Source organism: Equus quagga, unplaced genomic scaffold (assembly GCF_021613505.1).
Source record: "Equus quagga isolate Etosha38 unplaced genomic scaffold, UCLA_HA_Equagga_1.0 203_RagTag, whole genome shotgun sequence".
Taxonomy (NCBI): Eukaryota; Metazoa; Chordata; class Mammalia; order Perissodactyla; family Equidae; genus Equus; species Equus quagga.
Window position 1 is genome coordinate 10,087,592 of NW_025798627.1, and position 12,875 is coordinate 10,100,466.

General features: G+C 35.5%; 1 long non-coding RNA gene across 1 annotated transcript; it reads left to right on the plus strand.

Moving 5' to 3' along the window:
* Positions 1 to 206: 206 nt before the first annotated feature.
* LOC124233518 (uncharacterized) lies at positions 207 to 12,281 on the plus strand. Its single transcript, XR_006887087.1, has 6 exons — positions 207 to 283; positions 1,258 to 1,368; positions 2,727 to 2,939; positions 5,570 to 5,652; positions 7,888 to 7,969; positions 11,785 to 12,281. It is a non-coding gene; the product is annotated as an uncharacterized LOC124233518 (long non-coding RNA).
* The last annotated feature ends 594 nt before the right edge of the window (positions 12,282 to 12,875 follow it).

A 12,875-nucleotide genomic window follows, 5' to 3' on the forward strand; every position in this document is an offset into this window, starting at 1 on the left:
CAATAGAAGAGAACGGACATACAATAGGAGATAAAGTCAGAAGGAGGAGTTAATGCATAGTGAAGTAAAGACAGCAGGTGTATAAAAGGGTTTGATCATAGCTTTCTAATCATCAGGAAGAGAACTAAATGAGATATGTGCCTGGTACAGAGTAAAGCTCATTAACTGTTAACTATTGCTTTTCTTGTTTTGATTATTTCATCTCAAGCCCTTCCCATGGGTCACACAATCAAGAACACATAAGAGCTCTGCCAGGATCAAGACTGCTTTATACAATATTATTGTGAGTTAATTTCAATGTTCTTTACTTGGCAGTATCTCCCCGGCTATCTGATTCCTTAGCTTCATACTAGAAATTTAAAGAGACTTCTCTGGCTTAACTCTCTACACTCACTCCTGGATTCTGTCAGTATTTGTCCTCTAACTCTAAGGCACACCTGCTTCCACAGTTTTGACCTGTAGGATCCAGGATAGCCTGCAGTGGGAGGATACCAATTATACTCATTCTGTTTCTCAAATGTGTATTGACATTTAGAAATCACATATTTCATTTTCATTAGTGGGAAACTGCCTCTGAAATATGTCAATGCTGACGTCATTGAATCTCTTTCATTTTGCAGGTTAGTAACTTAACCAACTTCAATAAATTTTATATTCTTTTATAGACATGACCACATAACCACAGAGAGCTTTGTAAACAGAAGCCCTATTAAAATCTAGCAGGTATATTTTAGCACACAGTTAAATTTGGGTGAGGGCGCTGGAAATAATTAGTTTTCCTCTCCATGATGACAGAATTCTCAGTTACTACATGTACTCTGAGTAACACGTACCTGCTATGAGAACAGTTCAGGTTTTTAGTACACTTCTCTCAGAAGTGTAACCAAAGCCAAAAATATTACTGACTAGTTCATACCACACCCTAAAACAACCAGTGGTTAATTCTCTTGTGCTTTTGGGGAATAGACTAATCCTTTATAATAACAATGACTGGCATCAACTAGCCACATTCCATATCCATGGGATGAGGTCTAAGTACTTGATTATTTTAAAGTATGTGGCCAATTATGTGACTTTCCTGTTGTCCAGAAATAAATACCTAGAAGAGAAATGTATATGAGTTTATGCAGAACTGGGAAAATTAATCTCCATTTCACCTTCTTAAAAGATTTAGAAGTTTATAGTATTATGGTCCCAAGAAAGACTTCTCTAGTTTCTATTTTTGTTTTAAATGATATGTAAATCCTTCTTTATCAGTTACCAAGGATAAGATGTGAGTTGAAGTAATGACTCAACTGTACCAGCAAGGCAAACGAGAGATTCTCCAATGACCATTGGAGTTGGCCAGTCGATAATGAACTCAATGAGGTAAACCAAATAAATAACAATAAGTAAATACCATAATAAAGAGTTACACACACACACAGCCATTCCAAATCCTCAGAAAGCAATCCTCATTGAATCAGAATTGCTTTTAGGGTTCACCAGACAAACAGGTCAGGAAAATATTAGCTGCTGATTCCTCTCTGACAGTAAGTGATGTGTAGTAACTTATATTTGCAGAACTCCTTCTTAGTGACCAATTACAACTTCATAATCAGTCCTTTCATCTGGTAGGTCAAATCTTCTGGGACTGGATATTGTTTTTAATGTGTTAGAAATTGCATGAGAATTGAGTTCACAAACCCTGCGTTATATTCATAAAATTCACATTGTATGAATTTCAGCACATTACTTATCATTCCTATAAGTTCAATTTTATTATTGAAGATGATATAAATAATGCCAATTCTTACCGTTGAGAATTTGAATAAAATAGTAAATGTTAAATCACTTGTAAATTGTTAAATGGTATAAAATGATTTGTTGTTATACAGCATATTTCTACAACAGTTCTTGCAATGTGAGCCATGGGTCATAAAACTCTTCTCACTTTGCATATCTGAAAATGTCTTTATTTGACCTAGATTTTTGGATGATAGATTAATTGAATGTCAGATTCCAGGTTGATGGTTCTTTTGTAGACAATATGGTCTTTTGTTGTTGATCAGTGTTTTTTCTCTCATTATCTCCGGTATTTTGGTTCACAAAGCATTTAGCCGTTGATTTATTTTTTTACCATTTATATCTTGCTTTGCACTTTCACACATCACTTTCAGTGTGAGGTTACATGTCTCTAATTCTGTAAAAAGACATCTCACCTATATTCTTTTCAAAAATTCATTTTCTGCCCTTTCTTCTACTATTTTCTTCTGGAACCCCTCTTAGACCCATGTTGACACATCTAAACTTCCCCTCCATTTCTTTGACTGTTGCACATACTTTACATCTTTGACCCTTAGGCTGTGTCCTGGAGGAGTTCCTCAGTACTCTCTCTGAATTTACCTGTTAGTGTTCTTGGTACTTCCAATGATTCTATATTTCATTTTCAGGTTTCCAAACTGCTTCTTGTGTCAATTCTACCTGTTTTTGTAGTTTTCATTCTCTGTATATAGCTGTTATTAATCTTTTCTTAGCATCACAAATTTATTTCCTATAAATCAGTTTCAGATTGTTTTATTACTTTTATTTTATTTAGAGAGAACTTTAAAAATATTGACTTTTTAGTAAACTACCCATTTTAGCATTAGTTTCTCACATATTTTGGAATTTTGATTTATATACTAATACTTAATAGGAGGGGTTTTTAAAATTATTATTCATTCTTTGTCATTATTTCCTTGCAGATCTCCAGGTCCCACAGGTCAAAATCAGGTCTCGAATTTGTAGTTCAAATAGCCACATTGTGTTAAAAAGTGCTAAAATTATTATTTTAGTGATTTACGAGGAAGAGATGCTCTTAGATAGTAACCTTACGAAAATACCTCTTGGGAGTTGGATATTACGATAGATTGGATATTGTTCTCTACTCATCACTCCTCCCTGTTAAAGAGTTATACGTAAGTACACTTTGCTGTGTGACTGCGGTACCACACATTAGAGTAATGGAGACTGTGTATTTACTTTATTGAATTTGACTTGGCTTAGCCTTATAAATTGCTTTGGCCAATTGGAATGTTAGCAAATGTCACCGAAGGCAAAGTTTTATATATACATACATTATTCACCTCAGCCTTTTGAATTTCCACCATCCACAAAGAACAGAACCCTCTCTTTGCAGCTGCTGTTCCCCAAATGATAAGAATTCCAATCTGTAGTAAAGGTAAATCCAGGCAAGCCCAGCTGGGATCAACTAAACTATAACCAACCCAGAGACCTATGATTGAAAAAACTATATTTTGTCATTGTAACTGATCAAGTTCTTGAAGTTATTACATAATATTTCTGTATAAATTGCTAACTAATCTAGAAGCATGAATTGGCAAGAGTCAATAAAAAATGACTAAAGTCCTCTGCCTAAGAAATAAATATAAATTTGAAGGGAGGAGGAAAGAGAGCAGAGAGAGAGGGAAAATAAAGAGAAAGAGACACACAGACAAACAGATGTGGGTGTCATAGCAGAAGGATGGAACCTGAGGAGAAAGTAAGTTAGCAAAAAAATTCCTGGTATCAGTTTAGTCAAAAAACTTTAAAGAATAGATTTATTTAATATTCAAATAAAAGTTAATTTTAAAATAATCCCTCTCTTATTTCCCAAACCTTTTGTAAACTCTATTATGCATATAAAAGTGCTGCATAGGTACCTTTTTTCATTAGACATCAAAGAAAAGTAGTTGAGTTCTATATTTCATGTAGGTGGAAGGAAAGAGAAAATTATACTATGCAGGGGGAGACAGAAATGAAATTAAGAAAGCAGAGAAAGCAATAATTGAGAGTTAGAAATGACCATGCAAATAGAAACATGAGGGAATTTGCAGAAATCTTGGGCAGAACATCTGACTTTACACAAAAATGGGTTAAAGGGCTTGTGCCAGCTCCACAAAAATTTCAAAAGACAAAGTTACATTTGTTGAAAATTATAACTCCCACTACTATAATTTCTCAATTCTAAGAGGCTATAAATCATCAGATGCGTGATACATGTAGTAACAGATTTTTCTGGAAATAAAGTATATTAATTGCATTTTTCTTTTTTTTATTAACTTAGAAACAACAGGAAATATTTGCCAACAGAGTTTTAAGTTGCTTGGGTTTGGATTCTGTGAGAAGGACACCCCATGTCAGGATTAACTGTGTGAGAGATTTACTGGGAAAAGACCTGTAAGGGAAGATGGGGCAGGGGCCAGAAAAGGATGGGAGATGCTTCAGACCATGGAGCAGGTCCAAACTTGGTGAAGGAGAAAAACGAGGACAGAAAGTTTGGGAGGAACTGCAGTTCAGTTCTAAGAAAAGTTTCAGCAAAACCAGTGGGGAGTCTTCAAGTCAAAGTGGCCTGTGGGGAGAGGACAGAATTTCCCAGGAACTGGCCAGGCTTAGAGTCTCTGCCTGATTCGGTCACTGGTTGAGAGTGGCCCCTGCCAACTGTGGCCTCTGTGCAAATACAGTGATGGGTCTCCAAGTGCAGCATATGAGGTCAATTATGCTCCTTGCAATGGAGATGTGAGACCTGAGCAGAGCATTTTCATGGCTGTCACACTTGTATACCACTTTCTTAGGCAGATTCCAATCAAAGTTTGTGTCTGAGCCTTCTTCAGATTCAGAAGCTAAAATATTTTCTGAATTACTTTTGAATAGCACAGTGACATATTTCGTACCTTTTGTTTTTGTAATCTTGAGCTTTTTATTGTTTTTAGAATTGAATTTATAATTTTGAGTTATATTGAAAAATATCAATGTAGTGAATATATTGAAGAATTTCATATTTGGCTAAATTAACAGCTTTATTTTTCCCTTTAACTGAATTGTATATTTCTGGAAGTTAAATGGCTTTTCTTAAAAGTTAGCTGGTAACTTTTGACAAATAAAGGCTCAACCTATTCTTGCCTTTAGAATGGTTGAACTAACCATCATGGACCAACATAACTAGCATAATGTTATGTTCTATTTCAGGAAATTTAGCTATATTTTAATTGCCTGTCTTGTGACAATTAACAGGTTTTGTATGCAGAAATTTTTTATGTCACTGCTACAACATTTGGAGGCATTTAAATTACAGATTCGGTCTCCAGATTGAAAGCAAATCTAATTCCATGTGGTGCTATCTAAGTAAATAATGTAACTGTGGTGACTGTCTGATGGATATATATTTTATCCATCACTGCATTTGTATTGTACAAATAAAAACAAGTATATCAGAGGGAGATGTTTTTATCCTCTGGCTTCTTTCAGGACTTTTATTTATATCTGATTTTCTGTGGTTCTAGAAATATGCCTAGGTATAGTTTTTTGGGGGGGGGGGGGTATTTTTCCTGGTTGTGTTTTCTGAGCTTTCTGGATCTGTGGTTTGGTGTCTGACATGCATTTGGGGAAATGCTAAGTCATCATTCTTTCGAATATTTCTTCTCTTCCTTCCTCTCTTTCTTCTCCTCTGGTATTCCCGTTAGGCATATGCTAGACCTTTTGCAGTTGTTCTGCAATCCTTAGATATTCTGTTTTGTTTTTATCAGTTTTTGTTTTCTTTACTTTTCAGTTTGGGAAGTTTCTATTGAGATATCCTCCAGCTCAGAGATTCTTTCCTCAGCTGTGTCCGGTCTGCTAATAAACCCATCAAAGGTATTTTTCATTTCTATTACAGTATATTTTATCTCTAGGATTTATTTTTGGGTTTTTCCTAGGATTTCCATCTCTCTGCTTACATTGTCCATCTGTTCTTGGATGCTGTCTACTTTGTCGTTAGAGCCCTTAGCTTTTTAATCCTAATTGTTTTAAATTCCCAGCCTGATAGTTCTAACACCCCTGCCGTGTCTGGTTCTGATGCTTGCTGTGTCTCTTTGAACGGTGTTTTTTGCCTTTTGGTGTGCCTTGTATTCTTTCTTGATAGCTGGACGTGATGTACCAGGTAAAAGGAATGGCTGTAACTAGGCCTTAGTGATGCAGTGGTGAGGTGTGGGGGAGGGGAAGCATTCTATAGTCCTAAGATTAGGTCTCAGTCTTTTACTGAGTCTGTGCCTCTGGATAGTGAACTTCACAGGAGTTTTCAGTTTTTTCTCCTCCCTTAGGCGGGACAGGATGGCTAGAGAGTGCTAAAGTTCGGTATTTCCTTTCCTCCAGGTCAGTTGGTCTTTGATACGCCAGCGGGCTAGGCTCCGGTTAACTAGTTTCCCTTGATGGCAGGCCTTGTTAAGAAAAACAGAGTGCTCTAGTGAATTGCAAAATGGTTCCTTTTCCCTTCCTCTTGCTGGAAGCATGAAGGGATTTTCCTCAGCTGTTTACTGTGGGAATCTGCTCAAGCTCCTGAAGTAAATCTCACAAAATTGTAGGGATCCCCCTATGACTGGGTCCCCTGCACTTTTTCACTCTCGGACTTGTCTACACTCAGCCTCCAGCCATTCATCAATTACAGTTCAGGTTTTCCTTTCCTGGCACTGGTGCCTGTGGTGGTTTCTGCTCATGAGTCTCTGGGTCCCATAAGCCGTGACTCCCCCTCCAATCTTGGGGGCAGCGATTTGCCCTGTGTCCTCTGCTCTCTAAGCATCCAAGAAGAGTTGATTTTTCACTATGTTCAGCTTTTACTTGTTAGGATGAAGTGGTGACTGCTCAGCTCTCTAGGTGGGGGGTTGGAAACTGCTTTCCTAGCTATGAGTTTTCCACTGAGCGTCTCTGTTAGATTACAGAAATGCCCTTCTATTCCTAGTTTGCTGAGAGCTTTTAATCATGAATGGCTTTGGGATATGTCAAATGCTTCTCCTTGCATGTTTTTTAGATCATCGCATTTTTTTCTCAATTTTCTGCTAATGTGTTTAATTTCATAGATTGATATTCAAATTAACTAACTTTGAATCCCTGGGATAAATCCTTTTGATTGTAAAGTGTTATATTTTAAAATATTTCTGGATTCAAATTGCCAATGTTTTATTGAGGATACTTGCATCTTTGTTCATGAAGGATATTATTCGGTGATTTCCTTTTCTTAAAATATCTTTGTCAGGTTTTTCATCAGGATTAGGCTCATAAAATGAGCTGGGAAGCATTCCAATTTTTTATTTTATACATTGGACGTTTTAATTTTTTCTTCCTTTTTTCCCCTTGATCAATCTAGGTAGGGATTCATCAATTTCATTAAAGTTTTCAACAATTTGGCTTTTGGCTTTATTTTTCCTTACTGTTTGCCATTTTTCTATTTCTTATCTTTATCATTTCCTTCTTTCCTTTTTCAAAGATTGGCCTTGAGCTAACATCTATTGCCAATCTTCCTGTTTTTTTTTCTTTTCCCCAAAGACCCCCCAGCACATAGTTGTATATTCTAGTTGTAAGTCCTTCTAGTTCTACTATGCGGGATGCCACCTCAGCATGGCTTGATGAGTGGTGCTATGTCCATGCCCAGGATCCTAACTGGCAAAACCCTGGGCCGCTGAAGCAGAGCGAGTGAATTTAACCACTCAGCCAGGGGGCTGACCTCTATCATTTCCTTTCTTATACTTACTTTAAATGTAATCTTCTGCTCTGTTTCTGGCTTCTTAAAGAATTTGATTCTTAATTTTAGACCTATTCATAGTTTTAAGTGATATTTTCATATCATTGTATAATTCTATTATTATATCATTTCCTAATAATTCTGGAAAAATATCTTTTTGAGGGACTGCATTGTATTTTTTAAATTTATATTTCAAAAATTCCTTGTGGAAAATTTTGAGTACATAATCCAAATTTTTTGATACATCATCACAGAATAAACATTGCTATCTCAATAAGTTATGGAATTAATAATATTCATAGTTGGGTTATACTTTAAACATCAAGAACAATGTCCAAATTAATATTTGTTTCTTTGCTAATTATTATACCTAGGGTCTAAGTCTTCAGGCTATATTCACAAAGTCCTAAAGAAATTTTGATGTAAAAGAAGGTTTTGGATATCTAGATATCTCTAGTAAGTATTTCTTTGAAATGTAATAAAAATAAAATCTAGAAGTGTGATAAATATTCAAAATAATTTTCAAAAGATATATTACCTTTTTGTTCAATTCATGTTTTCTTTCTGCCTCCTTCCTTGTCCCAACCCACTCCATCTACTGCAGTCTTAAGAGTCCATTCTTTTGAAATCAAAGAACACACTGTTGGCTAAGAAGAAAAATATGTTCTCATAATGTAATTTAGAAGTTTAGATGCTTCCATAAGTCCTCATATATTTCAAAGGACAAGAGTGTAAATGAGTTTTCAGTGTTAGACAATTCAACTCATATCAAATTAACAAGTAATAAATAACTTTAAAAAATAATAATTAGAATCATTTTTCTCATATAGCATTGGCTTTTTATTGCTCTGTTGACGTTATAGAAGAAATGATTTGGAAAAAGAGAACATTACTTGCTTCAAATGGCACATTATTTAGTTAATTCTTTAGCAAGTTCACCATTGTCAGGCTTAGATTATCCAAGTTTTAAAATCGGATTTTGAACAGTCATTATTATACTGGATGATATTTAGCATTTTTCATCAGGGTTTCTGATCCCTTTATGTTCTTCCCCAAATAATAGGCTGCATGATGTTAAACATAATGGCATTCTATTTTGTGTCACTGGCAAGAAGCCCTATCTGACTTCAAACTTACACAAATAGACAGAGCTCCTTTTTATTATTTACTGTAAGAGAACTTGGAAAATATTTTATAAAATTAACAACCACATTTAAAAAACAATAACTGCATTGACTGTATTCTTAGAAACAAAAGAATATTTGTAATTAGGAATATTAAGAATGTAAGTTCAAAAGGTCACCATTTTCTTTTATTGTGTGCTGTCCAGCTGCTTATGATGATTTCCATGAATTTATGTCAATCATGAAAATGAAGTATGTATCAAGAATTTATTATATTTTGCGGGAGGCCATTTAAAAGATTCTTACTTCTATAAGACGGTCTAGTCTTATTTTCTAGGGATTAAAGAAGTACACAAAAGAATAAAAATTAAGATACAAAAATAAACAGTTTATCTTTAATTGATGATAGACATCTATGTCAGCATTTCATAATCATAAAATTATAATTATCGTTTAATGAGTGCCTACCATGTGCCAGATACCATGCCAAGACCTTTGCATGCATTATCACTTTTAACTTAATCCACGTAGCAATCGAATGTGTACTCTTATCATGTAGGCACTGAGTTTTTTAGAAGCTAGATAATTTGCCTTGTTTATTCATTTATTCACTAAATAAGTGGTGAATAAGGATTCATTGCACTCAGATATATCTGACTGCAGATCTCAGATTGTTAACCATGTCACCTCTCCATGATAACTATCTTACGCCTCATATGCAGAAAAATAAGAATTTGCAGGTAAGTCAAGTCAACTTTACTAATTAGGAAACATGGAATCAAAACTATTGACATTATTAGTTTCGTCTCTTTCTCTATACTGTGTCTTTTTAACATCCTAAATATATAAGCATTTGTTTTCTGGTACAATATATATAAACTATCGTATGTAAGCATTTTGAGGAATCATTTTCCTTTCTTTATTCTCCAGCACCTAACACAGTACTTGGCGAGGACAAATGTTATTTGAACCAAACTGTCAGATTATGAACTTCAGAAGTATATTTAGATGCTCCCACAGTTCTAAAAGCGGCTTAACATATGAGAAAATCACAACTAATTAAAATCAGATTTGGAAAAATTTACTAAAGTAAATAAAATGTGACATCGTATATATGCTAAGTCAAGGAATTCCAAAGATGTTCAATTTATTATCCACATGTATCATGCTTCAGAACGTGGGTGTGGTACACATTCATCTCATGATTTTATTTCAGATCTAAATATGTGCAAGTGATGTCCTCTTTCACCTAAAGGCAAGTTAATAAATATTCACTGAATGATGAAAGTGAGTTCAACGTGTCTCTTCCTAACATGTATAAAACAACCTATGTTAAATTACAATTTTCGTAGAAGGATACCTGGACCCTTCTTGTGAACTCACGTAAAAAGCATCCATCTGAGTTTGGATATATGCTAATTTCCAGGGTGAATCAGATTATCTATCAGAGAATGTTATACGGGATAAACTGAGTACAGTTAAAGACACAAAGTGCTGAAGAACAAAGTCTCAGTGACCAACAGTCTGAGACCAGGATGAAAATAATCATTGTTAACGTTGACTCAGTGATCACCATATGTCTGGTACTAATAGAAATCCTTTAGAGATTATCTCATTTGAGCCCCATGATGGATTTTCTTGTAAATACAATAACTACAACCCCCGTTTTTGCCAATGGGAGAAAGAGAAACTTACAGAGATCAGTGACATGCCAGAATCATACAATTAGGAAATAATAGTTAGGATTTGCTCTATACTATCCATCTCTAGAACTCATACTCTTAACCCTAAAAATAAAATATTGTCTATAATCAAGAGTATCTATAAAACATTATTTGAATTCAAAAATTAGAATATATTGACTCTAAACATGTAGGTAAACATCAGAAAAGACTCTTGGAGTATTGGAATTCAGGAGACTAGGGCCTTATCTTAGCTCTGAGCACATTACCTATGATTTACAGGCAACTCACTTTATCTTTTTGTGCCTCAGTTTGTCAATTTGTATATCAAGAAGACTGGAAAAGATGCACTTACTATCACCTTCCTTCTCACTCAATATTTGTAAATACCCAGCTGCATTATGGTGTGTTTTCTCCTGTATCTGATTCTGCCACAGGCTTCTCTTCCACTTCCAGTACACAGTGATATTTACATCAACGAGGATGAAGTTAAACATCAGACATGGTGGAAAATCAGGCTCATAACTACTGTTAATTGAAATGAAGACAACTTGATTCAACACAGTTCTTAAGAAGACAAAAATATAAGCTTATATTAACTTAGACTTAGGATTTCAGATTTGAACCAAGCCAAGTGCTAAGCTTAAGGACAGTAAAATGATGTATCTATAAGAAAAATGTCTTTAGGGTTGTAATTCTAGGAAATAAAAATTTCTAAAAATATATTAAACTACAAGGGATTTTTTTATCATGCAGTATATAAAATTTAAGTTTTCTAGGTAATCTCTTACACATAATACGAAACAATACTAAAAATTAAAATATAACACTAAACTTTAGCAATTTATCAAAAACTAAGTTACATGAATAAATCAGAAATCTTTTATAGTCTGCGATTTTGAAACTAAAATAAACGACAGTTGCAAGCCCTGTGGCGGAGTGGTTAAGTTCATGCGCTCCGCTTCAGCAGCCCAGGGTTTCACCAGTTCAGATCCTGGGTGTGGACATGGCACTGCTCATCAAACAATGCTGAGGTGGCATCCCACATAGCACAACCAGAAAGACCTACAACTAGAATATACAACTATTTACTGGGGGACTTTGGGGAGAAGAAGAAAAAAGAAAAAAAGATTGGCAATAGATTTTAGCTCGGGTGCCAATCTTTAAAATATATATATGTATATATATGCACATATATATATATATATATTTCTACTTTAGTTACAAGCAATTTAGTCTATAAAGAAGATATTCCAAATGTTGTTGGGAAACTAAACAGTATTCACATGGATAAACAGAAGTAGTTACAGTTTCATTTATGGACTAGACCTTGTTTGCTTGTTCTTTGATCCCATTCTACTCTTATTTCTCTTTCAGAGATCTAAGCCAAATATGTATTTGTAAATTTTATGGAATGAATTTGTTTAACATATTCAGCTGGATCTGTTCCTTCTGACTCATGCAGGGAAACAGCCTGGCCACCCACCTCAACAAATGCTTGAGGCCCACATGTAGCCTGCAGACAGCACCTCCCCCCACGGAGCGCAGGAGCAGGAGGCCTGTGTCCTGTTATTTGCCACCGGCATTGCCCGCCACATGTGGGCACCGACGCAGATACTCAAGCTTGTTCTCTTGCTCCTGCAACATCAGAGCTGTCCACCATCTCAGGCAGCTATTTCTGAAGAACAAGAAAAAAGGATTGACTTTCTTTAGGTTCTAATTGAATACTGTGAGGCTAACGTGCCCCAACTTATTTAAGAGATGGATCTGATTGAACCAACCAAACAGCACCTGACTGCAACACCCTGCTACTGTGACACTGACGTCTCCTTCTAATCTCCAGTGTTCTCATCCTCAAAATAGCCTGGGGTTTTTTCCCCTTTATTCAATAACCATTCTCTCTCTATTCTCAGATAGGTCCATTTCTTAACTGTTCTGGAACTTTTCTTCTTTGAGGAAGCTTAGTCCTGAGCTAACGACTGCCAGTCCTCCTCTTTTTGCTGAGGAAACCTGGCCCTGAGCTAACATCTGTGGGCATCTTTCTCTATTTTACATGTGGGACGCCTGCCATAGCATAGCATGACAAACGATGCCATGTCCGCACCCAGGATCTGAATCGGCAAACCCTGGGCCGCTGAGAAGCAGAACATGCGATCTTAACCACTGCACCACTGGGCTGGCCCCTGGAATTTTTTTCAGAGAGAAAAATATGGAGAAGATGTTAAATTGTGTGGAGATGTTTGGCTGACTTTCATCTAGAGAAAAATCCCTACCTTAAAATATTCACAAAATAAAAATGAATTTTAGTTAAAGATCTAAACATTTATGCAAAACCTATATAATATTAACTGCAGAAATGAGGGATATAATCATAATTTTGTAATTGAATTGACTTGTATATAATTGAAGGTAATATCAAATAACACTCAAAATGGAAACTCTAAGAAATAAGATAGGGGGCTGGCCTAGTGGCATAGTGGTTGAGTTCACACTCTCACTTCGGCAACCCAGGGTTCACTGGTTCAGATCCCAGGCAGAGACATACACACCGAGACA